The sequence below is a fragment of the Chiloscyllium punctatum genome, chromosome 29 (assembly GCF_047496795.1).
Source record: "Chiloscyllium punctatum isolate Juve2018m chromosome 29, sChiPun1.3, whole genome shotgun sequence".
Taxonomy (NCBI): domain Eukaryota; kingdom Metazoa; phylum Chordata; class Chondrichthyes; order Orectolobiformes; family Hemiscylliidae; genus Chiloscyllium; species Chiloscyllium punctatum.
The window spans coordinates 54,520,625-54,548,405 of NC_092767.1; the positions used below are offsets into that span (position 1 = coordinate 54,520,625).

Consider the following 27,781-nt stretch of genomic DNA (forward strand, 5'->3'; position numbering starts at 1 on the left):
CTTTTTTCCATTACTTTCTTCTTTTTTTTCTCCTTTTCCCCTTTTTCCTGATTTTTTTTCAACTTACCTGGAGCATGTCTGGTGGTGGCATCTCGCTGGAGATGGTGGTTAATGATCCTCTGGATATGGTTGCTGGTGGGATGGTAGGTAAGGACAATGGGAACCCTATCTCTTTTGGAGAGGGAAGAGAAGAGGTGAGGACTGAAGTACAGGAGATAGGTTGGACCCGCTGAGGGCCCTGTCAACAATGGAGCTGCGGAATTCTTTGTTAAGGGGGAATGTCGCAAAGTTGGCATCATTAGAACAGATGTGATGGAGATGGAAGAAGTTGGAGAATGGAATAGAGTCTTTGCAGGATACAGGATGTGGATGTATAGACTTGGTGTTTATGGTGGACATTGGTGGCCAGTCTATCCCATGAAATAGAAACAGAGATGTCAAGGAAGGGAAACGAGAAGTCAAAGACTCCAGATAATTGAGTGTGTGTTTATGTGTGTGTGTGTGTGTGTGTGTGTCTGTCTGTCTGTCTGTGTGAGACTATGTGTGTGTAAGGGTGTGTGTGTGTGTGTGAATACGTGTGTGTGCATGTGTGTCTGTGTGGGTATGTCTGTATGTGTGAGTGTGTCTATGTGTGTGTCTGTATGTGTGAATGTCTGTGTGTGTGTCTGTCTGTCTGTGTGAGTGTGTGTGTGTGTCTACGTATGTGTGTCTGTGTGCGTGAGTCGGTGTGGTTGTGATAATATGTGTGTCTGTGTGGGTGTGTCTATGTGTGTCTGCGTGTGTGTGTCTGTGCGTCTATGTGTGTGAATGTCTGTGAGTGTGTGTCTGTCTGTCTATGTCTGTGTGTATGTGTCTGTGTGTGTGTCTGTGTAAGTGTGTGTGTGTGTGTGTGTGTGTGTGTCTGTGTGTTTGTGTGTGTTTGTTGTGGGAGAGGGGTAGGGCAGGAGACACTTGGGAATGATGATTTGATAGATTCACAAATACTGATCAAGTCATTGACAGTGAGTAAGAAAGTCTCAGGTTATTGGTAGAAATGGAGAGATTGGTCCGATGGGCAGATCAATGACGGATGAAATGTAACTCTGATAAACGAGAGGTGATGGCTCTAGCAGAAGTTACACGACAAGACAGGACTCAATGAAGGGGAGGATACGAGGAAGCTAATGGAAGAAGAAAGATCTTGAGGCGATTGTTAACATATCCCTGAAGGCAGCAGGACAGGCATCGAGCCCCAGTGTAGAGGGCAGTGAGGGGAATCGAGTCCCAGTGCGGAGGTCAGTGAGGGGAATCGAGTCCAAGTGCGGAGGCCAGTGAGGGGAATCGAGTCCCAGTGCAGAAGCCAGTGAGGGGAATCGAGTCCCAGTGCGGAGGCCAGTGAGGGGAATCGAGTCCCAGTGCGGAGGTCAGTGAGGGGAATCGAGTCCCAGTGCGGAGGCCAGTGAGGGGAATTGGGTCCCACTGCGGAGGTCAGTGAGGGGAATCGAGTCCCAGTGCGGAGGCCAGTGAGGGGAATTGGGTCCCACTGCGGAGGTCAGTGAGGGGAATCGAGTCCCAGTGCGGAGGTCAGTGAGGGGAATCGAGTCCCAGTGTGAAGGCCATTGAGGGGAATCGAGTCCCATTGCAGAGGCCAGTGAGGGGAATCGAGTCCCAGTGTGAAGGCCATTGAGGGGAATCGAGTCCCAGTGCAGAGGCCAGTGAGGGGAATCGAGTCCCAGTGTGAAGGCCATTGAGGGGAATCGAGTCCCAGTGTGAAGGCCATTGAGGGGAATCGAGTCCCAGTGCAGAGGCCAGTGAGGGGAATCGAGTCCCAGTGCAGAGGCCAGTGAGGGGAATCGAGTCCCAGTGCAGAGGCCAGTGAGGGGAATTGAGTCCCAGTGTGAAGGCCATTGAGGGGAATCGAGTCCCAGTGCGGAGGCCAGTGAGGGGAATCGAGTCCCAGTGCAGAGGTCAGTGAGGGGAATCGAGTCCCAGTGCGGAGGCCAGTGAGGGGAATTGGGTCCCAGTGCGGAGGCCAGTGTGGGGAATCGAGTCCCAGTGCGGAGGCCAGTGAGGGGAATTGGGTCCCAGTGCGGAGGTCAGTGTGGGGAATCGAATCCCAGTGCGGAGGCCAGTGAGGGGAATCGAGTCCCAGTGCAGAGGCCCGTGAGTTAAGTGAGCAGTTAAGAAGGCAGGTAGGAAACATGCCTTTACCCATTGAGGCAGAGATGATCAGAGCAGGGAGGGTCCTGTTGGAGCTCTACAGCCATTTGGATAGGCCACAGTTGGAGTATTGTGTACAGTTCTGGTCACTGCACCATGGGATGGATGTGATTGCACTGGAGGGAGGGTAAAGGACATTCACCAGAACATGGGTTGGGCTGCAGCAGTTTCGCTGTGAAGGGGGAGGCTGGATAAGCTCAGGCTGCTTTCTTTGGAGCAGAGATAGGGGTATATAGGACTAAGGGGGATGTGGACAGGGTGAATGTTAAAGCAGTTTTCCCCCTTAATCAGAGGGCAATTAACAAAGTGGTGTAATTTTAAGCTGAATGGCAAATGGTTTAGAGGGGACATGCCACCCAGAGGATGGTAGGGGCCTGTGCTGCATCGTCCAAGAGGGGAGTTGAGGTAGAAATCCTTAAAACCGTCACAAAGTACTTGGATAAGCACTGAAAGGTCATAACATTCAAGACCATGGACTAAGTGCTGGGGACTGTGACTTGTGTTGCTTTGAGAGTAATTTTGGAGGTACAAACTCGATGGATCAAAGGGGACATTTACCCTGTATGATGCCATCATGCTATTAATTTGAATGTAAGGTTCTGATTTTTGTTTTGTCTTTGTTTTGAAAAAATGTGACCAAGTGGAAGTTCATTAAAATAAACCTGTTGTCGTTAATTGTTCAAAATGATATAAAAAGATATAATCACGGTTTCCCAGTGGAGATACCACACAATATAAAACAAAGTCTCTGGAAATGTGTCAGCTCCATCTCCAAGAGAATTCTCCAATTCCGACAGATTGCCAGCAGCAGGAAGGGAAAGGTTGTGTCACAAACAACGAAATGAATCTTCTCAGGGAAAGGATCGATAGAGTGTACAACACCATCCTCGCTGTCGTTGGTGTTCCTGGTAAGTCTTGGAACAACTTAGCTCACACAAAACTCTGCACTGAATCATCCTTATTTCGACAACAACTGATAATAATATATTTCCACTTCGCAAGGCAAATCCCACTGTCAGACAATAGTGTCCTCACTGACTGAGTTTAAAGTGAATAGTTTGTCAGTTTGGGGGCTCCTCAGTAATGTGCAGCATTGTGTGTTTCCCTATACTGTGCAGAATGGGTTTACACTGAGGCCACATTGATGGAGTTTGGCTGAGCACCGGTCCTGGCTGGTCTAGAAAGGGTTTCGGAAGACCACCCTCTCTCTGTGGTAGTTCACAGCCTGCTATCGGTCAGATGGGTTTGTAACAACCCACCTCTCAGTGACACCTGGTGTTTCCCATTCCTTGATGGAAAGGGATTGTGTTGGTGGATCTTGTTCAGGCAGCTCGCTCCAAATGGGAGCCCAGATACAACAGGGGAATGGGTGGGTTCAGCAGGTCATTAGGAATGTGGAGACAATGGGGGCTGCAGATAGAACATGGTGCTGGAAAAGGCACAGCAGGTCAGGCAGCATCTCAGGAGGAAGAGAGTAGAGGTTTCAAGCAGGACCCTTCTTCAGGACAGTTACAGTGACCAATGTTGCATGGATTCAGGTTTTATTTGCTGAAGGCTGTGCTGTACCATCGTGGACAGGTGGGGGGAAGGGGGAGTTAGGACAAATATTGAAGTTTTTCTGATTGCACCAGGTTGAATACTCACCACAATGTGATTGGATTCACTGCTGAACACCTTCATGGTTCAGATCATCAGGACGTTCAATCCTGTGCTTGAGGGAGGGACTCAATGCCCTCTCATTTGTTCATCCTATCATTGTGAAGGCCATCCATTCTGGGACACTGTGGGGTGGTTCAATGCCCTGTCCTGTAGATCATACAGTGGGGATATAGAATTCTGGAGGCAAACTGAACAGTGGAGACTCCAAAACCAAATACAATAATTTTGCAATCAATGTCCATGTTCGGTGTCTCCTATTCTTTGTTTTCCTGATCCCAGGTGTCTTTGTGTGAACGCTGTGGGCTTATAGGAAATGTCAGTCGGTCAGAGTAATCTGGAAAGCAGGTGAAATCGCCTGCTGCTGACCCAAAAAAAACCCTTGAATATATGACTGTGTTTCTGTGAGTAATCTGCTGCTCATGTTTAAAATGCAAATGTTCCTTTTAGAGAGAGTTTGCTGCTGTGGTTCAGATTCTTTAAACTTTATATAACATGGAACAACAATTATCTTTGTATCATTACTTACAGTCTGGGCTCAGGCACAGAGAATGTTTGATCAATAACCTCAAGTCTCTTTTCCATTCTCTTCCAGTTAGTCTTGTGGTAATTGTAATCCTAGCTCAGAGAAACTGTGGCCTTTCTACATGCAGCACTCGCTATCTGGTGGCCATGACAATTTCGGATCTACTGTTCATTGTATTTGGAACGTCCTTCACCGATTTCAACATTATTATTATCCACTATGTTTCCTGCAAATCACTCCTATCTGTAGTATTCTCTATGTCCTCAACCGCTTGACCATTGATTGTTTTGCGTGGTTCACCATTGCTTTTTCCTTTGATCGATTTGTTGCCATTTGTTTACATGAGATGAAAACTAAGTATTGCACAGGGAAAACTGCAACCAGGGTTCTAGCAAAAATCTGCATCTTCTTTTGTTTAAAGAATATTCCCAACTACTTTGTGTATTACCCTGGAAAGATGATCAACAATGTTCCATGGTACTGTTATATCAGGTCTAGTTATTATAATGACCCTCGGTGGATAGGTTTTAAATATTTTGAGACTTTTTTAACACCAATGTTCCCATTCACTTTTATTCTCTTTATCAACATTCTGACTGTCAGACATATCTTCGAGGCCATTAAGGTGCGGAAGGAACTGAGAGGTCAGAGAAAAACAGAGAATGATCCAGAGGTAGAGAGCAGGAAGAATTCTGTGATTTTACTCTTTGCCATATCTGCCAGCTTCATACTTCTCTGGTTGTTGCATATTTTATATTTCTTTAATGCTGGTTATTCCTTGGATTATGTTTCTTTTCGTCTCTTTGCTCAGATTGGATATATGCTGAGGAACTTAAGTTGCTACACAAATGCCCTTATTTATGTGGTGACACAGAAACATTTCAGAGACCAGTTAAAGTATGCCGTGACATATCCAGTTAGAACAATAATTCAATTGGTGAATCAATCCAAGTAACTCAGAGCCAACATTAGGTGCAGCAGATAACGGAACGAGGAGTCCACGTGAGGAATGGACCGAAAGGAGAAGGAGGAGCAGCAACATGATAACACTCCTTTCCTCATGGGCAAGGACTGACTCCATCTGAGGGGCAAAATGACAGAGACTGGAGGGGTAAAGCCAGTGTAAAGGGCTGTTAGCAATCAGCAACAATTAGTAGGAAGTGGGACAACAAAAGCAAAACCAAAAGATGAATTAGCAATGCACAAAAGCGACCTTCATGTCAAGTAACCTGTTCACAGTGAGTGAAGTGGGGAGAAAAATAAATGATATGGAGGAAGGTGAGTGTTAGATGAGATGAGATTAGATTGCTCAGAGTATGGAAGACGGCCATTTGGCCCAACAAATCCACACTGACCCCCTGAAGAGTAACCCACCCAGACCCATTCCCCTATATTTACCACTGACTAATGCACCTTACACTATTGGCAATTTCGCATTACCAATTCACCTGACCCGCACATCTTTGGATTGTGGGAGGAAACTGAAGCACCCTGATGGAGCCCACGCAGACACAGGGAGAATGTGCAAACCCCAGACAGACAGTTACCTGAGGCTGGAATGTAATCGTTCACTGCAGGCCAGAGAGGGAAATGCAACGACAGGCCCCTGTCCTCACTGAATTCTCTGAGCCACACATCTGGGCAAACTAACAAAATACATGAGAAGTTTAAAAGAGGAAATAACATTGTGTCAGGACTCTGTGTTTTGATTGCACCTTTATTTTAAACAATAACATACTTTGTTTCCATTCAATTCCTCACACTAAACATAGAACACAGAACAACACAGCACAGGACAGGTCCTTTAGCCCTCGATGGTGGTGAGTACACTACTGTTGCAGACAGGGTTTTCCATGGCCCTCCTACTCTCTGAGTGAAGAAACTAGCTTGGATATTTGCCCTCTATCTATCACTCCTCAATTTAGAGCTATGTCCCCTCATATGAGCCAATGCCATCTGAGGCAAAAGGCATTCGCTGTCAACCTTATCTAACCCTCTGATTATGTTATACGTCTCAATTAGGTCGCCTCTCAACCTTCTTGTCTCTAATGAAAACAGCCTCAAGTCCCCCAGCCTTTCCTCATAAGACCTTCCCTCCATAGCAGGCACTCCTAGGAAATCTTCTCTGAATCCTTTCCAAAGGTTTCACATCCTTCCTATAATACGACGACCAGAACTGTACAGCATTCCAAGTACAGTTGCACCAGAGTTTTGGACAGCTGCAACATGACCTCGTGGCTCCAAAACCCAATCCCTCTACCAATAAAACCTTACACACCGTATGCTTTCTTTCCTCGACATCTTTCCTTTCCTTTCCTTGACATCTCTGGAACCATTCGGAGGCCCATGGACAACACCCAACAGGGTGACCTCTCCTTTCCTGTTTCTAACTTCAAGGAGCTGCAGTTGGGTGCACTTCCCACAGATGGAGTCAGCAGGGTGTTATGACATGGGATAAACCCCTCTGTTAATTTAAACCTAACACACAGAGATGTTCACCTCTTGCTGTAACCTGTTAAATTGCAAGAGGCAAAGGACCATCCCAGTTTTCACTACTTCAAATAAAAATGAACAATTTTATTCTTTAAGTTCAACAGAGAATGTTAGACAACTATTTACAACTCCTTTTTCTTAAACCTGTCTTTTACCGCCCACTCCACAATACTGGGCTGATTAAAAAAAACCTCGATGAAGTTTTAAAAAAAAAGTTACATTTCAAATCCAGTCAGCTTTGTCGATTCTCCTTTGTAGATTTTCCTCTGTAGATTTTTCGAGGTTGGCTGTTCCTCGGTCTTCTCCTGCTCAGCTTTTTTTATGGACAGGTACCTGTCAAAGAACGATTCGATGAGCAGTCTATTCTTGTTGGGGTTCGTGACAGTGCTCCCCCTAACTGTTCAAAATGTCTGGTTTTATCGCCCAAAACATCGATTAAGTTGTTTTATCAGAACAGTATTCCCTATGTCCAGTTCATGGACAACAGTATTAGTCCTCTCCATCTGATTCTCACATATGTCTTCAAACTGCAGTAGCAAACCTTTCAACTGAGCCCCTCGACCGACAGCTCACTAACCTGTCCAACTCCTCAAGGATTTCTTCATTTTTTAACATATTTTGAGGCATATCAAAATTCACAATATCTGGATTTGATTCCTCGCTCTGTGGGGCAGTAACTAACACCCATTTCTCCTGTTCTTTCTCTCTACCATAATGAGGTTCCAACATGTTCACATGACATCCCCAGTACAGTTTTTCTCCTATCTGCCATCTTAACGAGATAGATCACCTGACTTAACTTTTTCTCAATCTGATAGGTCCCCTAAACCTGGTTTTGAAGGGATCGCCTATTGCTTATGACAATACTAACACATCCTCCCCTCAGGAAAACGTCTGAGTCTCAGAGTTTTTAATCTGTCACCTGCTTCATTCTACACTGTGCCCTCTTTACGTGCTGTTTAGCGAAAGCATCGACTCGATTTAGTGTCTCCATCACCTCTGATACGTAATCTAAGTGTGAGATCTCCGACTTTGGTCCTGTCAATTTCTCCTTGATTAATTTCAAACAGTCTCTCACTTCACATTGAATTTAAACTCGAAGGGAGTAATATATGTAGATTTATTTGGGGCAAACAATATGAATGGGATACCTTTACCCCAGTCATTCGGGTAATCCTGACAGTATTTTGTCAACATGGTCTTCAAGGTCTGATACCACCTTTCTGAAGCTCCCAGGGATTCAGGATGATATACACTGGGATTAAAATGCTGTATGCTGAAGCTATCTGTAACCTCCTTAAACAGCTAAGCAGTAAAATGTGACCCTTGATCCAACTGAATCTCTCTGGGTAGCCCATACCGTGTGAACAAAGCTACTAACTCTTCTCCCACCTTTTTTGCCTTGATACTCTGTAATGGAATTGCCTCCGGAAATCTGGTAGACACATCCATTATGGTTAACATGTACTGGTTCCCACTTTTAGTTTTCGGGAGGGGACCTACACAATCAATTACAACCCACACAAAAGGGAATTGGCAACAGAGGGGCTGGTTTTGTTACGGCCTGGGGCTTACCTACCATTTGGCATGTATGACACATACAGCAAAAGTTAACCACATCATTGTGCATTCTAGGTTAATAAAAATGTTTTTGTACCTTAGCCTGAATCTTTCATACTCCTCGGTGACCTCCTACAGGAAGTTCATGTGCTCACCGTAACACTTCCTGTCTGTATGCGACCGGCAACACAACCTGGTGCACTTTGGCCCATTTCTCCTCTGCACTAACCTGCTGTGGTCTCCATTTCTATCTGAGAATTCTATCTTTCAGATAATAACCCTTAGGAATACACTCTGCCTCCTTTTCGGAGTAACCATCCACACATATATCTTTTATTGCCTTGTCTTGCTGTTGCAAGTCCCTTAGCCTTTCAGGACTAAACGCTTCTGTCTGACCCTCTGCCTGTTCAGGTTTTTCTGCACCATTACATCAAACAGGGTATCCACCAACTGAACCTCAACTCCTTCATCTTTCTCTTCAGTTTTTGCTTTTTGCTGTGACTTATGTTAGTGGGATCTTGTTACTACACAATCTGGGAAAATATCAGGATATTTTTCTTTTAACTCCTCAGTTTCTTGATCTTCCTTGGGCTTCACCACAAGAAGGGATGTCACTCCCACCTTTGATCCTGCCAAATCATTCAGAAGAACAAACTGAATTCCTGGAACCAACACTCTGTCAAACTCTGACTGTTATTCTCCCAGGTAAAACCAAGAACTGCAGATACCGGAAACCAGATTCTCGATTAGACAGTGGTGCTGGAAAAGCACAGCAGGTCAGGCAGCGTCCGAGGAGCAGGACTGTTACTCTCCCAGCCTTGAGTTGGCACTGCAACCTGATCTTACATAAAGCAATGTTACATTTTTGTCTGTCTATCCCACAGATTACCAAACTCTCGGGTAACAGATCAGGAAGTGTACAAATTCGCTCATCTCTTAACATTTGAGACTGGTTAGATTGTGTATTTCTCAAAATTATAATTTCTTGTTCTTCTCCCACTGTTCTCTCAGAGTAACCTTTACCCACAAAGATGAATTCTTTGTAGAGATCAGATACTAACCCCATACCCAGCCCCTGCCTCGGCTGTGCACTCTCCTTCAGCTCCTCGGCTCTTCTTGGGGTCTCCTTTACTACCTTCACTAAGGCCACTGGCTCAGCTCCTTTTACCACATCTTTTCCCACAATGCCTTTCTTCAACAACCAGCACTGTGTCTTTACATGTGTCACTTTCCCACAGTGGGAACACCTGAGGCCTTTCACCTCCTTTCCACCATCTTGGGCTTGTTTTCGAACCTGTGGTAAATATTTACATGTTCTCTACTTTTTGTTTCGTCATGCAGAATCTCCCCTTCTCCCAACTTCTATCCCACACAGGGCGAAATTCTGCCCGGAAGCTTCTCTTCTACACCAATATGTATTCATCTGCTAATCCTGCTGCACATCTCACTTCCTGAACTTTCTGTTCTTCCACACGAATTCTTACCATCTCTGGAAGTGAGTTTTTAAACTCCTCCAGCAGAGTAATCTCTCAGAGCCTCATAGGTCTTATCTATTTTTAAGGCTCACATCCATCTATCAAAATGATTATATTTCATTCTTTCAAACTCAACTTAAGTTTGATGTGGTTCCTTCTTTATGTTTCTGAATTGCTGTCTGTACGCTTTTGGGACCAATTCATAAGCACTCATAGATTCATAGAGATGTACAGCATGGAAACAGACCCTTCGGTCCAACCTGTCCATGCCAACCAGATATCCCAACCCAATCTAGTCCCACCTGCCAACACCCGGCCCATATCCCTCCAAACCCTTCCTATTCATATACCCATCCAAATGCCTCTTATATGTTACAATTGTACCAGCCTCGACCACAACCTCTAGCAGCTCATTCCATACATGTACCACACTCTGTGTGAAAAAGTTGTCCCTTAGGTCTCTTTTATATCTTTCCCGTATCACCCTAAGCCTATGCTCTCTAGTTCTGGACTCTCCAACCCCAGGGAAAAGACTTTGACTATTTATCCTATCCATGCCCTTCAGATAGATTCTTATCAGATCTCTATCAGTCAACCAGAAGGGGGAACCCACCGCCGAGGAACACAGGACTGTTCTCAAAGGAACGGGACATGTCTTCCCAGCCATCGATGGTGCCTACCCTGCTGGGGATGATGGCCATCCCAGATGAGCACCCAAATTGTGAGAAACAGAGCTCATGTACCAATAAATTTCAGTCCGAGTCAAATTCTGAAGCAGCGAATTTTATTGAAACGTTCTTGCAAGACGGGTGTCGAACAAATCGGCACCCAATCCAAAAATTACTCCACAATTTATACAACACAGAACATTACAGTGCAGTACAGGCCCTTCAGCCCTCGATGTTGCGCCAACCTGTTATACCAATCTGAAGCCCATCTAACCTACACTATTCCATGTCCGTCCATATGCTTGTCCAATGACAACTTAAATGTACTTAAAGTTGGCGAATCTACTACTGTTGCAGGCAAAGCATTCCATACACTTACTACTCTCTAAGTAACGAAACTCCCTCTGACATCTGTCCTATATCTATCACCCCTCAATTTAAAGCGATGCCGCCTTGTGCTCGCCATCACCATACTTGGAAAAAACTCTCCCTGTCCACCCTATCTAACCCTCTGATCATCTTGTATGTCTCTATTAAGTCACCTCTCAACCTTCTTCTCTCCAACAAAAACAGCCTCAAGTCCCTCAGCCTTTCCTCGTAAGACCTTCCCTCCATACCAGGCAAGCAGAACCTTTCCAAATCTTCCACATCCTTCTTATATTGCGGCCGCACTAGAGTTTTGTACAGCTGTAGCATAACCTCATGGTTCCGGAACTAGATCCCTCTATTAATAAAAGCTAAAACACTGTATGCCTTCTTAACAACCCTGTCAACGTAGGTGGCAACTTTCAAGGATCTGTGTACCTGGACACTGAGATCTCTCTGCTCATCTACACTACCAAGAATCTTTCACTTAACCCAGTACTTTGCATTCTGGTTACACCGACCAAAGTGAATCACCTCACATTTGTCCGCATTAAACTCCATTTGCCACCTCTCGGCACAGCTCTGCAGCTTATCTATGTCCCACTGGAATCTACAACATCCTTCGTCACTATCCACAACTCCACTGACCTTAGTGTCATCTGCAAATTTGCTAACCCACCCTTCTACACACTCATCCAGGTCGTTTATAAAAATGATGAACAGCAGTGGACCCAACACTGACCCTTGCGGTACACCACGAGTAAATGGACTCCAGGATGAACATGTTCCATCAACCACCACCCTCTGTCTTCTTTCAGCTAGCCAATTACTGATCCAAACTGCTATATCTCCCACAATCCCATTCCTCTGCATTTTATACAATAGCCTACTGTGGGGAACCTTATCGAACGCCTTGCTGAAATCCATATACAACACATCAACTGGTTTACTCTCATTTACCTGTTTGGTCACCTTCTCAAAGAACTCAATAAGGTTTGTGGGGCATGACCTACCCATCACAAAACCGTGCTGACTATCCCTAATCACATTATTCTTTTCTAGATGATTATAAATCCTATCTCTTATTATCTTTTCCAACACTTTACCAACAACTGAAGTAAGGCTCACTGGTCTACAATTACCAAGATTGTCTCTACTCCCCTTCTTGAACAGAGGAACCACATTTGCTATCCTCCAGTCCTCTGGCACTATTCCTGTAGACAATGATGATTTAAAGATCAATGCCAAAGGCTCAGCAATCTCCTCCCTTGCTTCCCAGAGTATCCTAGGATAAATCCCATCCGGCCCAGGGGACTTATCTATTTTCACACTCTGCAGGATTTCTAATACCTCCTCCTTGTGAACCTCAATCCCACCGAGTCTAGTAGCCTGTATCTCAGTAATCTCCTCGTCAACATTGTTGTTTTCTAGAGTGAATGCTGTCGAATAATATTCATTTCGTGCTTCCCCTATCTTCCTCTGACTCCTCACACAACTTCCCACTCCTATCCTTGATTGGCCCTAATCTTACTCTCATCATTCTTTTATTCCTTAAATACCTATAGAATGCCTTAGGGTTTACCCTGATCCTATCCGCCAACAACTTCTCATGTCTCCCACTGGCTCTTCTGAGCTCTCTCTTTAGGTCTTTCCTGACTACCTTGTAACCCTCAAGCACCCTAACTGACCCTTCACATCTCATCTTAACATAAGCCTTCTTCTTCCTCTGGACCAGAGATTCCACTTCCTTTGTAAACTACGGTTCCTGCGCTCTACAGCTTCCTCCCTGCCTGACAGGTACATACTTATCTAGGGCACACAGGAGCTTTTCCTTGAATAAGCTCCACATTTCTAATGTGCCCATCCCTGCAGTTTCCTTCCCCATCCTATGCTTCCTAAATCTTGCCTAATCGCATCGTAATTGTCTTTCCCCCAGCTGTAACTCTTGCCCAGTGGTATACACCTATCCCTTTCTATCACTAAAGTAAACATAACAGAATTATGGTCGTTATCATCAAAGTGCTCACCTACTTCCAAGTCTAACACCTGGCCAGGCTCATTACCCAGTACCAAATCTAATGTGGCTTCACCCCTTGTTGGCCAGTCTACATACTGTGTCAGGAAGCCCTCCTGCACACATTGGACAAAACCTGACCCATCTATAGTCGCGTACTATACTGTTCCCAGTCAATATTTGGAAAGTTGAAGTCTCCCATGACAACTACCCTGTCTCTCTCACTACTATCGAGAGTCATCTTTGCTATCCTTTCCTCTACATCTCTGGGACTATTCGGAGGCCTGTAGAAAACTCCCAACAGGGTGACCTCTCCTTTCCTGTTTCTAACCTCAGCCCAACTACCTCATTTGACGAGTCCCCAAACATCCTTTCTACAACTGTAATACTGTCCTTGACCAACAATGCCACACCCCCCCCTCTTTTACCAACTTTCCTGTTCTTATTGAAACATCTAAATCCTGGAACCTGCAAAAACCATTCCTGTCCCTGCTCTATCCATGTCTCCAAAATGGCCACAACATCAAAGTCCCAGGTACCAACCCATGCTGCAAAGTCACCCATCTTATTCCAGATGCTCCTGGCATTGAAGTAGACACACTTCAAACCAACTTCTTGCTTGCCAGTGCCATCTTGTGTCCCTGAAACTTGATTTTGGACGTCCCTACTCTTAACCTTTTCTATACTTGAACTACAATTATGGTTCCCATCCCCCTGCTGGATTAGTTTAAACCCACCCCAATAGCCTTAGCGAATTTCCACGCCCGCAGGATATTGGTACACCTTTGATTGAGGTGAAGACCAGCCTGCTTGTAGAGGTCACACCTACCCCAGAAAGAGCACCAATTATCCAAGGATCCAAAACCCTCCCCCCTGCACCATCCCTGTAGCCACGTGTTCAACTCCTTTCTCTCCCTATTCCTTGCCTCACTAGCACGTGGCACGGGAAACAAACCAGGTACAACAACTCTGTTCGTCCAAGCTCTAAGCCTCCATCCTAGCTCCCTGAATTTCTGCCTTCAGTCCCCATCTCTCTTCCTACCTATGTTGTTGCTTCCTATGTGGACCACGACTTGGGGCTGCTCCCCCTCCCCCTTAAGGATCCCAAAAACACAATCAGAGACATCACGAACCCTGGCATCTGGGAGGCAACACACCAACCGTGAGTCTCTCTCACCCCCACAGAACCTCCTGTCTGTCCCCCTAACTATAGAGTCCCCAATGACCTACTGCTCTGCTCTTCTTCCCCCTTCCCTTCTGAGCAGCAGGGACAGAGTCTGTGCCAGAGCCCAATGCCCCTCTGCTTTCCCCTGGTAAGTCGTCCCCTCCAACAGTATCCAAAACGGTATTCTTATTGTTGAGGGGAATAGCCACAGGGGATCCCTGAACTGCCTGCTGGTTCCCTTTCCATGCCCTGACTGTAACCCATCTGCCTTTTTCTTGTACCTGAGGTGCAACTACCTCCCTGTAACTCATCTCAATAACCCCCTCTGCCTCCTGAATGATCTGAAGTTCATCCCGCTCCAGCTCCAGTTCCCTAACGTGGTTTTCGAGGAGCTGGAGTTGGGTGCACTTCCCACAGCTGTAGTCAGCCGGGACACTAGTGGTGACCCTTAGCTCCCACATTCTGCAGGAGGAACATTCAACTGCCCTAATCTCCATTCCCATGAATCTAAACTCCCAAAGAGACTGTTGAAAAATAAGTATAAAAAATAAACTTGTGACCTTTCCAATCTGGTGCACAGAATCTTTTTTTTGGTTAGAGGAGGAGGATGGGTGGGAGACATTCCCCGAGTAGTGTTTTGGGTAACGCAACCACACAAATATATGACTTCCCAGAAGTCCTTCGCTCCTCCCTCGCACCTCTCAGCAAATGGAGGCCCAACTCCCGAGATAAGTCCCTTTTAATGTGGGAAAACTCACCCTTCCCAGCAGCCCTCGCTTCCCCACTCCTTCTCTCCTCACCACTCTGGCAAAATGGAGATGTGGACTTGCCTGACTTTCTTTCTTCCAAGGATCACACACCCATCTTGAACTATCTTCTTGGATACACGGAGAAATGCTTGCTACTTGTTGTGAGATTTCATGCCAATTTATTTTCATCACATTTTTCTTGTTTTTCATTTGATATAATCCGCCTCTTATTCCGAAAATAAGCATTCCGAATCGGGCCTACACTAGTTCTTGCCAGTTTGAATTTTCTAGTTTGGGATTGAATACTCTCTTTGACAGAGTCTTTAAACTGTGGGTTGTTCATCTTCTTATTGAGTCCTTCTTTTTGAACAGAAACAATCATTGCTGAACGTTACGAAAAATCAATTTAAGTGTCTGACCCTTTATTTTTACATCCTGCTTTAGGTTCGGTGTAAGACAAAAATCTGCAATTAAAATGCTTGATTCTTTTCAATCTTTCAAGAAGATCTTCTCCATGTGGCTGAACACCAACTCATTCCACACGGACTCCAGACCACCTTTAAATTAGCAGAGTTCAGACCCGAACAGGACAAACAGGACAGACTACAGATTCAAAAACACCAGCAACAGTTCTCCTTCAAGATCCTCCAAAAACATCTCCCTCCCCTTCCTGGACCTCTCCATCTCCATTAATGACGACCGACTTGACACTGACATTTTTTACAAACCCACCGACTCCCACAGCTACCTGGATTACACCTCTTCCCACCCTACCTCTTGCAAAAATGCCATCCCATATTCCCAATTCCTCTGCCTCTGCCGTATCTGCTCACAGGTGGACCAGTTCCACCACAGAACACACCAGATGGCCTCCTTCTTTAGAGACCGCAATTTCCCTTCCCACCTGGTTAAAGATGCCCTCCAACGCATCTCGTCCACATCCCGCACCTCTGCCCTCAGACCACAACCCCCCAACCATAACAAGGAAAGAACGCCCCTGGTGCTCACCTTCCACCCTACCAACCTTCGCATAAATCAAATCATCCGCCGACATTTCCGCCACCTCCAAAAAGACCCCACCACCAGGAATATATTTCCTTCCCCACCCCTTTCCGCCTTCCGCAAAGACCGTTCCCTCCGTGACTACCTGGTCAGGTCCACACCCCCCTATGACCCACCCTCCCATTCTGGCACTTTCCCTTGCCACTGCAGGAACTGTAAAACCTGTGCCCACACCTCCTCCCTCACCTCTATCCAAGGCCCTAAAGGAGACTTCTCCATCCATCAAAGTTTTACCTGCACATCCACTAATATCATTTATTGTATCCGTTGCTCCCGATGTGGTCTCCTCTGCATTGGGGAGACTGGGCGCCTCCTAGCAGAGCGCTTTAGGGAACATCTCCGAGACACCCGCACCAATCAACCAAACCGCCCCGTGGCCCAACATTTCAACTCCCCCTCCCACTCTGCCGAGGACATGGAGGTCCTGGGCCTCCTTAACCGCAGCTCCCTCACCACCAGACGCCTGGAGGAAGAGCGCCTCATCTTCCACCTCGGAACACTTCAATCCCAGGGCATCAATGTGGACTTCAACAGCTTCCTCATTTCCTCTTCCCCCACCTCATCCTAGTTTCAAACTTCCAGTTCAGCACTGTCCCCATGACTTGTCCAGACCTGTCCTACCTGCCTAGCTCCGTTTCCACCTATCCACTCCACCCTCCCCTCCCTGACCTATCAGCGTCATCCCCTCCCCCACTCACCCATTGTACTCTATGATTCTCTCTCCCCACCCCCACCCTCCTCTAGCTTATCTCTCCACGCTTCAGGCTCACTGCCTTTATTCCTGATGAAGGGCTCTTGCCTGAAACATCGATTTTGCTGTTCGTTGGATGCTACCTGAACTGCTGTGCTCTTCCAGCACCACTAATGGAGAATTACGTTTCCAGCATCTGCAGTTATTGTTTTTAACATCAGGGGGCCTATCGATCAGCCCCTTGAGTGGCTGCTATCCCCTAACTGTCGCCCTGCTGTATTTATTTACATCAATGTGTGCTATGGATTTATTTAAGTTGGCACAAACGCTGCCCACGTTCAGATACAGAGCTATTATTTTGATTTGTTTAAATATAAACATATTGGACAGGCACATATAAACAGAAAACATTTATATTTGTATCTTGGGAAAACGGTCTGTCTTTATGTTGTCCATCAAAAGAAGCCAAAGCCTTTTCAACAGGGCAAATGAGAGGGATTTAAATTGCATGCACATTTCCAAAACACAAACTTTCATGTCTGGAAACTGAGCTGTCTGAGTTGATGTTACTCAGCAAATGAAGATTAAAATATCTGCTCCAAAATGGGGGTGGCAGAGCTGCTTATTGAAGCCAGTGGAGAGAAAGTACAGTTAACATTTCAAGTCCAATTCTGCAAAAGGGTCAAAATGTTAACTCCACGGGTCTAGCAGCATCGGTAGAGAGGATGCAAAGAGAAATATCCAGCAATTTCTATTTGTGTTTCAGATTTCCAACATCCACAGTTCTTTCTTTTATATTATTGAAAATAGTGACTGTCCATTTGATTATCTCCTGTTTACAATATCTAATTTATCCAGACTGCGTCATAATCCAAACCTTTAGCACCAAATGCCAATGAGCATTCAATGGGCATTTAATACTGTCTCACATGCCACCTGACTTACTGTCTGTCTGGCCTGTTGCATTTGCCCTTGAGTAAGTCAGTTACGCAGCACAGGGACAAAGAGAGTCAGTATTTCACAAGTTTACAGGTGGACAACAGACTTATTAACTGTTTGTCTCTGTCTCGTAGTAATTGGCTATTTGAACATTTTATATTGGACAAATGCTGAGCATTCAGGTCCTTGATAATCAAATAAAATGGAAGGAACTGCAGATATGTAAATCAGAAACAAAAACAGAAATTGTTGGAAAAGCTCAGCAGGTCTGGCAGCATCTGTGAAGAGAAATCACAGTTAACATTTTGAATCCAGTGATCTGAAACCAAACTTTGATCTCAAGAATTCTGGTTGGAAATCCATGAAATGTGACAATTCTGTCCCCGACCCAGAGTTCCGATCTCTGAAACTCTCCAGAGCAACTTGATGGAATGTGACTGTGACAGATTCATCGCACATAATCATGGAATTCTGTCGCTCAGCTGGTACAGAGCTGCAATCTTCACAGAAGATCTTTGCCAAATCTATGTGTTTCCTGAGTCACATCCTTCCTTCACATTTCGGAGGATGGATTTGATAAATAAATGAAGATTGGATAATGCAGATTGCTGAGCTGGTACAAGGATGAGCTGGTCATTCTGCCTTGAGTGTATCCGGGTCGTTGGGAAAAGGAGCAGTATAATCAGGCCTGAGTCTATTGTGTCAATGCATTTCAATGGGGGTAATTGTGTCTGTTTGGGGGCAAAAGCTGGATGGTTGAGGTTGAATTGCAGAATCCAGTTCGTGGGAGTAATTAGAATGTGTGGGTGGTGGTATTTTCTGGTCAGTTCTGGTTTGGAGGATGGTTCTAACAGTCAAGGTGTTTGACAGGTCAGATAAGGGGAGGGTAAGGGGTGGAGCTGAAATCGAATGATCCATGATGTATGTTTGTAATTTCAACTGACAGGTTTCGGAGGGTCTGGAGGTTTGTGGGGCTGGATCTGGAGGTTAGCTTACTCACTTGGTCACTGAGTATTCAGAAGGTAATGTGTGGGTTTGGATAGTAATCACATGGGCAAAGGAACAGACTGATAGATGGGAATGTTTAAATAAACCAAGGTAAGATATCACAGGCTGGGGAGCTGGCACACAGGGAGCTGGGAGTTAAGCCTTGGGTGTTCTTGATGGTCAGGGAGAAGGTCGACAGAGGGTCATGGAAATTTGAAACGTGCAAGTCATATCATCAGGATTTCCATATGTATCTTACTTACATATCTAATCTTTAGTGATCCAAGGACCATGATAGTTCCAAAATATCCCATATCACTTCCATCTGTGTTTCAAATGTCAGCACAGAGAAAATATTCACTGTCCTGTGTCCTCAGCAAGATTTTATTGCTCACTGTACAAAGTATTTATTAGAACATAGAACATAGAAGAATACAGCGCAGTACAGGCCCTTCAGCCCTCGATGTTGCGCCGATCAAAGCCCACCTAACCTACACTAACCCACTATCCTCCATATACCTATCCAATGCCCGCTTAAATACCCATAAAGAGGGAGAGTCCACTACTGCTACTGGCAGGGCATTCCATGAACTTACGACTCGCTGAGTGAAGAACCTACCCCTAACATCAGTCCTATATCTACCCCCACTTAATTTAAAGCTATGCCCCCTTGTAATAGCTGACTCCATACGTGGAAAAAGGTTCTCACTGTCAACCCTATCTAACCCCCTAATCATCTTGTACACCTCTATCAAATCACCCCTAAACCTTCTTTTCTCCAATGAAAACAACCCCAAGTGCCTCAGCCTTTCCTCATAGGATTTTCCTACCATACCAGGCAACATCCTGGTAAACTTCCTCTGCACCCATTCCAGTGCCTCCACATCCTTCCTATAGTATGGCGACCAAAACTGCACACAATATTCCAGATGTGGCCGCACCAGAGTCTTATACAACTGCAGCATGACCTCAGGACTCCGGAACTCAATTCCTCTACCAATAAAAGCCAGTACGCCATATGCCTTCTTCACTGCACTATTTACCTGGGTGGCAACTTTCAGAGATCTGTGTACATGGACACCAAGATCCCTCTGCTCTTCCACACTCCCAAGTAGTCTACCATTAGCCCAGTAATCCATCTTTTTATTACTCTTACCAAAGTGAAATAAAACCAATTCTAGAAGCAGGTGCATTGTTCATTGCAGTTTATTATGTTCAGAGGGAAGGGCAGACTAAACTCAATAATGAAACATTCTTGCAATCAATTTATTTTGTTTGTTTGCCTTGTTCTGAGCCTATGGAAATGTATTCTTTTCAATTGTAGCTTGATTTGGCTTGGTAGCTGGGCTTTAATTGCAAAACCCTCATATTCATTCCCCAAATTTACACAGGCTTTAACTGCTTAAACTGTAGCCATTTGAGTAGGATCTGGCCCTTGTACAAAACTTGAACATGAACATCAGTCCTGAGCTTCCAGAACAGAACTAGGGGGAGGTTCTGTCATTCAGAGGAGACCTTAAATTGTCATGAAAACTGAACATTGAACTCAAAATGTTAACTCTGTCTGTCTGTCTGTCTCTCTTTCCACAGACGCTGCAAACTTGCTGCATTCCCTCAGCACTTACTCTTTTTCCTTGTTTTAAATTGTCTCCCACCTGCACTCTCAAATGTCTTTATTGTTTAATGTATCAGCCATGGATTACTTGTGAACAGTGTGCCCTAAGACACAGATATGAATGGCTTTACCTTCAGATCTGACTAAAGGCAAAAACTGTGGATGTTGGAAATCAAAACGAACATCGAAAATGCTGGAGAAACTCAGCAGGTCTGACAGCATTCGTGGAAAGAGAAACAGAGTTCTGAGGAACAGTCGCACGAGACTCAGTGTTAACTGTGTTTCTCTTGGCACAGATGTTACCAGAGCCTCTGAATTTCTCAGGCATGTTTTGAATTTGGTTCTTTCAGATCTCCAGTTCCATCTGCAGTTCTTTGTTTTCCTTTCTATTTGCAATATATTATAAAATATTTCAAAACACAAAATAAAGTCCCATTTCCTATTCGAAAACTGCAGTCATTCCAAAAACAAAAAAAAAAACTCAGCAGGTCTGGCAGCATCTGTGGAGAGAAATCAGGAGTTAATGTTTTGGGTCCAGTGATCCTTGCTCAGAACAAAATCTGTCAATGATTTTTCTTACAAACGAGCACAATATAACAAATAACCATTAATATTCCAGGAGGCACATTCCACCTTTAAGTCAAGGTTCCAGAAAGACATACCTGGATAATTATTAAGTGCTTTCAAATAATTAGGACAAAACATATTTGTCATTAGTTCGAAATCCCATACATTTTACACACACATATATTTTACATCGGGTCTTTTGTAGCATCTCCCAGTTGAGGCAACCTGCAAATACATCCAAGCTGTCACTGATGCCTCTTTCTCCAGATTACACTTGTTTACATCATTCACCCATAACAAGGAGAGCCAAGCAACCCGGGCAGTGGGATTCTCTGCCATCACTACCTTCCCCCAGCTGTAGGGTGCCATAGCTTGTACCCATGTTGCTTTCAGACTGCCCTATCACCAACCTGCAGAGCTGGAGAGTGGAAAGGTTTTGTCACTTCAACAATGTTTAACTTATATGGAACCATCGATGCCAGAGTTTGGAGGATTGTTTCAGACTGTCTTGGAGCTGCCATGATGTTGATGTAGAAGACAAGTCCTGAGATCCTGCCTCCTTCCAAAGACCTTGGGCCACAGAAGAAGTGCTGCAGGGAATTAAATGAAAAATTCTCTCAATTTGGTTCATAACATGTTTTACTTTTCTAATTATTCTCTCCAGGGATGTGGCTTTTTTGGTAAGGCTGCCATTTGTTTTCCATCCATTATTACCTTTGAACTGAGTATCTTACTTGACTATTTCAGATGTCAGTTAAGAGCCAACATAATTGCCATGGATCTGGAGTTTCACGAATAAACCTGTAATCTGAGAATCAACCGTGATTATATGGTCATCATCGGCTAGTTTTTAAATCCAGATTTTATTGATTTCATATTTCACCATCAGCTGTGGTAGTATTCGACACCATGATTTCCAGAACAGTGGGTTAGTGCTCAGGATGACCACATGACAATAATGCCATAAGAAACAGGAACAGGAGTAGGCCCTTAAGCTCTTGATCCTGCTCCACCATTTAATAGGATCGTGACTGATCCAACATTCCTCACTTTCACCTTCCTGTGCTTTCCCTGGAAGCCTTGATTCCCTGACTGATTAAGAATCTATCCATCTCAGCCTTAAATATACACAAGGACTCTGCCCCCACAGGGGGCACTGTGACAAGGACTTCCAAAGACACAAAGAGAAGAAATTCTTCCTCGTTTCAGTGTTAAACTGGCACCCCTTGATTCTGAGACCATGCTTTCTGGTCCTCGACTCCCCCATGATGAGAAACCTCCTCCCAGCATTTTCCCTGTAAAACCCCTCAAGAATTCCATATTTTTCAATTAGATCATTCTTCTAAGTTCCAGTGAGTAGACTCCCAACCTGTTTAGCATTTGCTATTTAGACAATCCCTGCTCTCTGGGGATTAGCCTAGTAGACCTTCTCTCAACTGCCTCCAATGAAATTTCCCCAAACAAAGAGACCAAAACTGCCCACATTACTCGAGACTGATAGAAGTTTATAAAAGAATGATGGGTATGGATAGAGTTAATGCTAGTTGTCTTTTCCCAAGGGTGGGCATTTCAAGACGAGGGGGCACATTTTTAAAGTGAGAGGAAAGAGATTTTAAAAAGATGAGGAACTTTCTTTATGCATAGGGTGGTTCGCACGTGGAATGAATTTCCTGAGAAAAGGGAGGATGTGGGTACAATTATAAGGTTTAAAAGACATTTGGATAAGTACATGCGTGGGAAAGGGTTGGAGGGCTATGGGCCAGGAGCGGGCAGGTGGAACATGTTGAGTTTGGGATAATGTTCGGCAAGGCTTTGTTGGACCGGACGGTCTGTTTCCATGTTGTATGGCTCTATGTGGTCTCACCTGTAAGTATTCCCTACTCTTACACTCCAATCTCCTTGAAATAAGGGTCTCTGAATGTTATCAAGATGCTAGTGCGTCCCTGAGGCAATGGCAAAATTAAAATACAACACTGCCCATGCTTCCACCAGGGCCATAGTTGAACAATCATAACTCAACCACTTCAAGATGAGTTGGAAGCTCCAGTGGGGCATTGCAGTATCGATCAGAAATGGGGCACTATGCCTTTCTCAAGTGTAGTCGACAAACAGGGTGTGGACTGTAGGCAGAGGAAATAGGGGATCAGCAGTAATCTTCTGAGAGTGAAGATGAAGATAAAGACAAGGACATAGAACAGGGTGAACATACATGAGCGCAGGCATACCTACATTATCGGGTAATGCAGTGTCAAAGACCAGAAAACAGAAAGAACCGAATTGCAACACACGTCTAGGATGAATAAACTAGGTTTAGACTTCCTCATGTATAATTGTTTTTGGTTATATGGTAACAACCATGGTTCAGGCAAAATATATGTGGACCAAGTTATTTTTGTAATCATCCAACATTCCTGTTGTTGAGTAAATGTTTTCTTAATCATATTAATGTATGCTTGGTGAAGGTAAAGGTAAAGTCCACATAGTCTGAGTAGACCATGGGTTGTTCTCATTACAGAGAGATGTGTATACTCAGTTTGGACTGTTTAGTATCTACACATCATAGACCCTTCAAACTGTTGAGAAGATAGCAGCAGCAGTCAGTGAGAAAGGGACACTAACATAGCTTGCTGCTAAAGTTCGGTAGTTTTATAGCCTGCAGTCAAAATATGTAATTCAGTGTAATGTCATCTCTCACAATAGTAAGTTAAGAGCATTCCTGAAGCATTTTATAAGAATGATCCCAGGAATGAAAGGCTTGTCACATGAGGAGTGGCTGAGGACTCTGGGTCTGGACTCAATGAAGTTCAAAAGAGTGAGGGAGATCTGATTGAAACTTACAGAATACTGAGACCCCATGGTAGACTGGATATGGAAAGGTGTTTCCACGAGTAGGAGAGACTAGAACCAGAGGACATAGCCTCAGAATGAAAAGGTGATGCTTTAAAGCTGAGAGAAGCTATAGACCGGTAAGCCTGACATTGGTGGCTACTTGGGTGCCCATGTGGGTGCCCATGGGCCCCAGCTATGCCTGCCTCTTCGTAGGATATGTGGAACAGTCCATCTTCCGCAGCTACACTGGCACCACCCCCCACCTTTTCCTCCGTTACATCGATGACTGTATCGGCACTGGCTCGTGCTCCCACGAGGAGGTTGAACAATTCATCCACTTTACCAACACCTTCCACCCCAAGCTCAAATTCACCTGGACTGTCTGAGACTCCTCCCTCCCCTTCCTAGACCATTTCATTTCTATCTCGGGCGACCGAATCAACACGGACATTTACTATGAACCAACCGACTCCCACAGCTTCCTAGACTACATCTCCTCCCACCCTGCCCCCTATAAAAACGCCATTTCATATTCCCAATTCCTTCGTCTCCGGCGCATCTGCTCCTAGGAGGACCAGTTCCAATAACGTTCAACCCAGATGGCCTCCTTCTTCAAAGACTGCAATTTTCCACCCGAACATGATCGACGATGCCCTCCACCGCATCTCCTCCACTTCCCGCTCCTCCGCCCTTGAGCCCCGCTCCTCCAATCGCCACCAGGACAGAACCCCACTGGTCCTCACCTATCACTCCACCAACCTCCATATCATCCGCCGTCATTTCCGCCACCTCCAAACGGACCCCACCACCAGGGATATATTTCCCTCCCCTCCCCTATCAGCGTTCCGAAAAGACCACTCCCTCCGTGACTCCTTCGTCAGGTCCACACCCCCCACCAACCCAACCTCGACTCCCGGCACCTTCCCCTGCAACTGCAAGAAATGCAAACTTGCGCCCACACCTCCCCCCTTACTTCCCTCTAAGGCCTCAAGGGATCCTTCCATATCTGCCACAAATTCACCTGCACCCCCACACACATCATTTATTGCGTCCGCTGCACCCGATGTGGCCTCCTCTATATTGGAGAGACAGGCTGCCTACTTGCGGAACATTTCAGAGAACACCTCTGGGACACCCGGACCAACCAAACCAACCACCCCGTGGCTCAACGCTTCAACTCCCCCTCCCACTCCACCAAGGACATGCAGGTCCTTGGACTCCTCCATCGCCAGACCATAGCAACATGACGGTTGGAGGAAGAACACCTTATCTTCCGCCTTGGACCCTCCAACCAGAAGGGATGAACTCAGATTTCTCCAGTTTCCTCATTTCCCCTTCCCCCACCTTGTCTCAGTCAAATCCCTCGAACTCAGCACCGCCTTCCTAACCTGCAATCTTCTTCCTGACCTCTCCGCCCCCACCCCCACTCCCACTCCAGCCTATCACCCTCACTTTGACCTCCTTCCACCTATCGCATTTCCAACACCCCTCCCCCAAGTCCCTCCTCCCTACCTTTTATCTTAGCCTGCTGGACACACTTTCCTCATTCCTGAAGAAGGGCTCATGCCTGATCGTCGATTCTCCTGCTCCTTGGATGCTGCCTGACCTGCTGCGCTTTTCCAGCAACACATTTTCAGCTCTGATCTCCAGCATCTGCAGTCCTCACTTTCTCCTCAATTGAGTCAAGATTAGGTGAGGAGAACTGGTTGGCATGGACGTGTTGGATTGATGGGACTGTTTCTGCATTGTACATCTCTATGACTCTGTCACCCCCTCCACCCAGTACACTCCTCCCTATCTCTGTAACCTCATCCAGCCCTGACACCTTCTCTATCTCCTGAACCTCCTCCGCCCCCTACACCCCACCCTATCTCTGAAACCTTCGCCAGTCCCAATAACCCTCTCTTAGCTGTCACATCAATGCTCATTATCACTCCATGATGTCAGCCCTCCTGCGATTCCAGCCTCTTGACCATCCCCTGATTCCATCACTCCACCGGCCTTCAGCTGCTTGGGCCCTCCATGTTATCATCTCATGAGACTTTGAGCAATTTGCCTTTCCCTTCTCTGATGAATCCTGTCCATTTTTTCCAGGAAACAATGTTATACCTGTTGTGGATTTACTAGAGTAATTCAGGAAGGGTCCCTCAACAGCACCTTGTAAACCCAACATCAATATCATCTTGAAGACAAGGCCAGCAATATGATGCAACACTACTCCTTCTGCAGTTACTCTCCACTTCACCCTTAATCCCAACTTTGAAAATAATCATCCTTCCTTCAGTTTTTTTGGGACAGAATCCTGGAACTCTCTCCCATGTGACTTTGCATTTGTAGTCAGGATTCTTAAAACACAAGGACTGTGGAGTTAAAGAGGAGAGTTCCTTATCATTTATGCCGGAGAGATTCGGGGGATGGGTAACAAGGCTGTCCCAGTCAGTGATGCCCACCTCATGTGAATCCACAAACAAGTATGTCATTGTGATGTTGCCATGGGAATGCACATTACATTCCTGTTCTGAGGGATACACAGGAACAGTAGGAAATGAGACTTGGTCGAATCAGTCAAAGAGCCAAGATGTTTCACATCAGTGTCCCAGCGAGATGTGGACAGTTACTAGGTGAGTCAGGGTGAAACAATACCTGCTGGAGTGTGATGACCTTCATTGTTCAGCTCTCTGAAGACTGGAGTTGGGATGGTGTGCTGAGGTTGGACAGGAAGTTGGTAAGACCAGTTCTGGAAGACTGTGTCCTGTTCTGCTCACGCTGCTGTAGGAAGGATATTATTAAAATGGAGACGGTTCAGAAAAGATTGACCAGGATGATGCCAGGAGTACAGGGTTTGAGATATAAAAATAGACTGGAGAGGCTGGGGACATTTTACAAAGAACATTACAGCACAGGAACAGGCCCTTCAACCCTCCAAGCCTGCACTGACACATTTTGCCTTCCATATTAAAACTGTCTTCACTTACAGGATCCGTATTCCCCTGTTTCCTTCCTATTCATGCCTGCTGCTGGATGCTTCTTGAAAACTCCAGTTGTGTCTGCTTCCATTGTCTGTTCTGGCAGTGTGTTCCATGAACTCACCACCCTATCCATGATAAACATGCCTCACATATCTCTTTTAAACACCCCCCTGACCCCTCCACCTTGAACCTGTGTCCCCAAGTAACTGACTCTTCCACCCTGAGAAAAGGCCTCATACTTTCCACCCGATCCATGCCATTCACAATCTTATAAACTTCTATAAGGTCGCCCCTCAACCTCCTGCATTCCAGTGAACACAAACCCAGTCTATCCAATCTTTCTTCACAGGTAAGATCCCCCATTCCAGACAACATCCTGGTAAACATTTTTTGTCCCCTCTCTGAAGGATCCACATCAGAACTGTATGTGTTTTTCACTGCAGCATAGGAAATTGAGGGGTGACCTTGCTGAGGTTTATAAAATCATGACAGTGATTGATAAGGTAAATGACAAGGATCTTTTCCCTAGCGTGGGGGGAGTTCAGACTCAGGGCCATGTTTGTAAGGTCAGAGGAAAAAGATTTAAAGATTGAGGAGCAACTCTTTTTTCCCAGAGTGGTTTGTGATGGAATGAACTTCCAGATGAAGTAATGTATGTGGGCACAGTTACAATGTTTAAAAGATGCCATCTCTTGATGCCAGTCGTTTTTTTTCTCCATTCTGTGCTACTGAATGCCCAAATTTCTGTGACATGCATTTCCGGAGGACTAACATGGCAAGGGAGTACACGTTAAATAGGAGGACCCTGGCAAGCACAGAAGATTAGACGGATCCTGGTTTGTGTGTTCCAGCCATCCGTGAAGGCAGCAGGATAGGCAGGTAAGGGAATTAAGAAGGGTCAAAGCCACTGAATACATGAGCAGGGAGGTGTCATGTTGGAGCTTTACAGGATTTTGGTGAGACCACAGCTGGAATACTGTGTGCAGTTCTGGTCACCGCATTATAGGAAGGATGTGATTGTACTGGAGGGGGTGCAAAGGAGAACCACCAGGATGTTGCATTAGATTGAGCATTGCCTAAACCGGCAGAGTGTGTGTGTGTGTGTGTGTGTGTGTGTGGCTGTGGTAACCCACCTAGCCTGCACATCCCTGGACATTATGGGCAATTCAGCATGGCCAATCCATCTAACTTGAACATCTTTGAAATTAGAGCACCCGAAGGGTACCCAAGCAGACAACATGCAAAACTCCA

The 27,781-nt window shown here is 45.4% G+C and overlaps 1 long non-coding RNA gene across 1 annotated transcript in view; it reads right to left on the reverse strand.

The window, feature by feature from the left end:
- Positions 1–7,024: 7,024 nt before the first annotated feature.
- The window catches only part of LOC140454426 (uncharacterized), a 59,638-nt gene continuing 38,881 nt past the window's right edge, over positions 7,025–27,781 (reverse strand). Inside the window, exons 2-4 of the long non-coding RNA XR_011952684.1 lie at positions 26,205–26,330; positions 21,143–21,322; positions 7,025–7,207 (exon numbers count right to left, since the gene is read on the reverse strand). This is a non-coding gene — a long non-coding RNA (uncharacterized lncRNA). The remainder of the gene's footprint in view (positions 7,208–21,142; positions 21,323–26,204; positions 26,331–27,781) is intronic.